We start from the raw sequence: 5541 nt of genomic DNA on the forward strand, positions 1-5541 counted from the left end.
GGAAGTTTTCAGGTCCTATGCTCCACTAGTAGCTCCTAGAGACACCAATAGATACTGGAACCCACTGGAACCAGAAGAGACAGCATAAAGAAATGGTGCAAGGGTACTGGTGGATTGGTGTGACTTAAGCAGCAGCAAGACAGTTAAGGCACACATATACCTGTGGAAGCTCACAGTGACTGAGAACAAGGATGAGGAATAAAGCTAGGGATATATGTAAGAAACGGTTACATATAAATGAGGGCTGAGAATTGAATTGTCAAATAACCTACCCTTTTAAAACATTTTTTAAATTGATTTCCATTTGTGACTACAATCCACAGCTTGCAGTCTTAGTTCTACCTGTTCCTTGTGGCCTAAAGCCACATGTTTCCTGGGCTTATCTTACTCTAAAACTCAACTAGCCACTATGTCCAAAATTTGCTCTATCAGGAAGCCCTAGAGAGTTACAGGTCAATCACATTCACTTGAATTTCGAAAATAACAGCAGAAAAAAGGGGGGGGGGAGAAGGGGGAAACAACAAACCAAACACCAAAAAAAACCACAAACACCCACAGAAAAACTCACAAAAAAACCTACCCAAAACCAAACCAAAAAAAAAAAAACAACCCCAAAAATGTTCATAAATATCTAACAGGTAACATCATAAACTAAGGATCAACATACACTGGTGAGAAAAACAACCCTAGTTTTCCTCTGTTACATGGTAGGTAGCAAACCTTGACAACAGGAGGAAGGACAAATTAACAAATCTTGACCTTGGCCAGCATTTTGAAATTCTCTCAAAAAAAACAAAAACACAAACAAACAAAAAAAAAAACTTATAAGCCAGACTGGAACATATGACTTAAATAAAACAACTGTAAACATTAATATTCAAATGTTTGGAAAAGCCATTTTTAATTAGTGATTCACTGCAAACTGAATATGCCAAAGAAGGCTCCATAAAAACTTGCCCAAATCTCTCACTATTTAACATTTTCATTAATGATGTGGACAGTGAAATAGTGAATATACTTATTAAATTTACAAATTAGATCAAATGATGAGTATTGAAGGCACTGTAAAGAAAAAAACTGGAATGCAAAGTTATTTTGGCAACCTGGCACACAAGTCAATAGTTGAAACAAATGTGCTTAATTTTCATAAAAAACACTGAGGAAATAATACCCAAAAAACACTATATGAGGTAAAAATCAGACGCATGAGTACAGTATGGAAGAATGATCTGGCAACTGGAACTGAAAGTTTAGCAGATAAAACTTCAGCATGTTCCAATGTCATCATATTGCAAAAATAATAGAGTATTTATCAGTTCATGACTTGTGACCTTCACATACTGCTCTGTACCAGTAAGGCTTTGGTTGAATTATTATGTCCTGGTTTGGTCATTGCTCACTATTAAAGACATGGATCCAAGTGTACAGAATCCAAAAGAAAGATCTGGCAATAAGCAGAAGTTAGATAAGCATGACTTACAAAAAAAATTAAAAAAAGAAATACTTTTGAAAGTGTTTAACCAAAGTAAGTCTGTACTCAAAAAACAGGGTAAATTGGATAAAGTACTAGGATATATCCAGTCTTACTTTCTATTATTTTTGAAGTAATTTGATAGATGTCTTAGTATAGTCACAAATAAATACTTTGAGTGTTACAACTTTTTTTTATTTTTATTTTTTATAATTTTTTCAGCTCTAGCTTGGTAAAACTCTCCTGCATGTTTGATTAAAAGTAACCTTATGACTGAAGGAAGCAATTACCTGACATCAACACTTAAATTGTAAAGGCATAATGTAAGTCGTTCTTTTCAAATCATTGCAGCATTTACTAATGTGATAAAGTGTTATCAGTTTACAACATGTAATTAAAAACTGAGCACATTATATGATACGCTATGATTAAGAAATCATGGGCTATCAAAGCAATGGATTAAGATAACCTATACAAATACCCAAAGTAACATGAAAATACTTCATTAACCACTGACAATTAACGTTGTACACACTGGACTTATTAGAAAACCACCTTGCCTAACTGTTGTAAGCACAGTTAAGGGTGGATTCTCAGAGCAGCTAATAGGAGCGAAGCAACTAAAACCTAATATAGCAAGTTCATCCTCTTACAATCTTAAATTAAAAGCTCATAAGTATGGATTAATTTTATTTAGCATATTTAAGTAAAATAGTAATACAAGTCTGCTGCTACATATCTGGTTTAGTCTTCCCCAACTTTAAGAAAAATACATCTATTGTACTAGTCTGTCTAGTGATGATAATGCCTTGGCCTTGACTTTCAAACAAATAAACTCAAATTTCATTAGCCTACCTTAAAAATAGTGAGAATACTGAGAAGAGGAATACATAACTTTCTTTACAGTGAGGGTGGTGAGGTGCTGGAACAGGTTGCCCAAAGATGTGGTGAATGCTCCATCCTTGGCAGTGTTCAAGGCCAGGTTGCACAGAGCCTTGGGCGACATGGTCTCGTGTGAGATATCCCTACCCATGGCAGAGGGGTTGGGACTAGATGATCTTAAGGTCCTTTCCAACCCAAACCATCCCATTTTTCTGTAACAGCATATACTATTTATCCAGAAATAAGTACAAAGATATGCTAAGAAACGTGATTTTCTTCCTTATTTTTGCCTAAATTAGGAATTGCTGGAAATATTGCATAAATTTTATAGAAAACGTGTTCAATTTCTGACAATTCAGTTTGGCAAAGCTGAAGGTAAGCTTACAGTTGACTGTATGGGAGAACAAGCGGACCTGTGTGTTAACCAATTAAATGAAGCAGTAGTGGGACAAGGGAAGTGCTAACACCATAATACAACAAGCAAGACCTTCATTAGAATACTGTGTTAGCTACAGCATTTACATGTCACAAAAGGATGCCTTCTCACTGCTGAACTTAAGATGTCTGCCTCAGCCAGCTAGTCTTCCTCACTGATTAAAAAAAAAAAAAAAAAAAAAAAAGGAAGGTTCTTTTAGAGGTGATTCAGAAGTCTGACCCTGATACTCCAAATTGCTCTCTGGAAAAGCTTCTTATTCTTTAGACCATAAGGACAAGTTAGTCAAACTACAAGTCAAGCGAGGCAAGTAAGTACCCCTCAGCTTGCAAAAGGTGTTGAAATACAGCTAACAAAACTGATTCAAGGCCTCTGGAACCTGCCATACTGAAAAACTTACCAGGCGAGAACTCATGTTCTGTAACTACTTGGACAGGAAGATGACAAAAGCAAAGAGAAACATGGGAAGCTGGACTAAGATCAGAATGAAAATAAGCATTTATTGTATCAGTAGAATTAACCAGGAACCAGCTTTTACCAAAGGATGGGTTTCCATTTTACAAAACAGCACTGCTACTTTAAGTAAATTTTCCAACCCATCAGTAGAAGTAGCAATAAGATTACCAGACAAAATTGCATGACTCATTGGGAGGGGGAGAAGTGGGAAAGGGACACACACATACACACACACACGCACACAAAACAATGACTCACTACAGTAGAAACTTCTAAAATTTACAAACAAAGATAGTATTTCTTACCTATCTTGAACAGCACATACACAACTAAACTGGAGTTAACTGGTTAGTAAAGTAGGGATTCATTCATCTATCTACATGCTACGATGATACTGTCATCTTCTAACAGAGATTGACTTTCTTACTCAACAGATTTTTTGCTACCTTTATCGAATCTTCAGGACTAGACTCCTCAGGTGGGCAAAATCAAAACATAGATTCTCAAACCTTTTTTCAACTGCCACATAATTCTGAGGGCATTCATAACACTTTGATATCAGGGGTCTACTCGTGGATGTGGTCACCATCACCTCAGCTTTTACAGAGCTCAGTGAAGCACCTGTCTCATTCTTCTGGGAAACACAGAAGAAAGCTCTTGTGAAAGTCTCAATTCTAGAAGAAATTCCCAAGCACACTGCTAAATATCTACCAGATCAGGGCCTAGAGAAATTGAATCAAGTAGTCATTTTCATTTAAAACGCCACAAAAAAGATTATAATTATAATCTCTCCTCCTCTTCATAGAGATACAGCCTTTACTCAAGATAAGACATTTATGTTTAGTTTTCTTTCCTGCCTGGAGCAATCCAAAAACCATCTCTCCCTTTTCCTACGAAATATTCCACTCAGTAGTAATGACAAGTCTTAATCATTTAGAAAAGAACCTGAAAAATAGCTCACAGCTTGACAATTACTGACAATCAAATGGAAAGAGTTAGGTTCCAGGATTTCCTCAAAGGAAAATTCAAAACACATGGAAAGAAATTCACAAGTCTGAACAGGATTTTATAAAGCAAAGAGGGTTTCTATGCAGCTCTTTTTGGAGAAGAAATTGGACACAAACAGGTCTGTGTATGAGTGAGAGAAGGTTCTTAACTGTGGTGATTAGTTTTCTTTAGTCTGTATGAAGATGGAAGTAAAAAAGTGTGATCTCAGAATTCTGGGCACTTGTGGAGCATGAATAGTTTAGTTCAGGTTAGAACGCTTCAAGCATCCACAGATAGGATGCTGAGTTTACCATTAAAATAGGGTTAAAAGAAGAAAAGAAAAAAAAAAAAAAAAGAAAAAAAAGAAAAGAGAGAGAATACACTTTACAATCTGACTTCAAACTCAAACTATATGCTCTGTTTATTATTAGAATAGTCTGTATTATTCAAGAGTACACTGACTAGTGCGCTTTTAGAGATGACACAAAGGAAATCATCATGTACTCAGACCTCTTAATCAGCTAGTATTGCACACACCTGAGGAAATTTGCTTTGCTCTTATCCTTCAACATCATCTTACTGTTTGTACCTGAGTATACCTGCTACCTAGAATACTTCTTGTAAACTTTCATTTACTTCTAAAAAACCCAGAACTATTTGTTTTCTTTTCAGTTTCTATTCTTTCTGTACTTAGGATTTTTACTCTTTTCTAGTACTTCTTTGGAAAATTTAGTTTAAATATGCTTCCATAACTACAAGCAGGAAATAACTTCTTTTCCCACCTCCACCCACCCCAATGTCAAAAATGGACAGTCTAGCCAAGAATATATACTGCCAGATCAACACTGAGGAATACTGGGAAAGAAATGGGTGCACAAGAGAGTGACAGAAGTGGATAAAGGGGGAAAATTTCACTAACCTGGGCAGTCAAATTGCAGCAGATGTTGAGATCTGAAGGGAGATAAATGCAAAGATTAGAAAAGCAAGTAAAGCACAGGGAGCCAGTGGGATCTCAGTTGTATCTGCTTAGTAATTACATTGGACCTTTACAAAACCAGTGCCTTGTTAGTCTTCCGTTGGAGACAAATATGGTAGATTAAGTGGATGAGAAAGGTGATGGTGCTAAAATAGACAACTAGACCTACAGTTTAAACTTTTTAGAGTAACAACAGTACAGAGAAATACCTGTTTGACACACAGTTATCTGTTAGTACTGGATATAATTTGAAAGATACAATCTATCATTACAAAAAAAACTAACAGAAGATTCTGAAAAATAAAAGATGTGATAAGACTTCAGACAAATGACTGA

The sequence above is a fragment of the Nestor notabilis genome, unplaced genomic scaffold, assembly GCF_000696875.1.
Source record: "Nestor notabilis isolate BGI_N333 unplaced genomic scaffold, ASM69687v1 scaffold9874, whole genome shotgun sequence".
In the NCBI taxonomy this organism is placed as follows: domain Eukaryota; kingdom Metazoa; phylum Chordata; class Aves; order Psittaciformes; family Psittacidae; genus Nestor; species Nestor notabilis.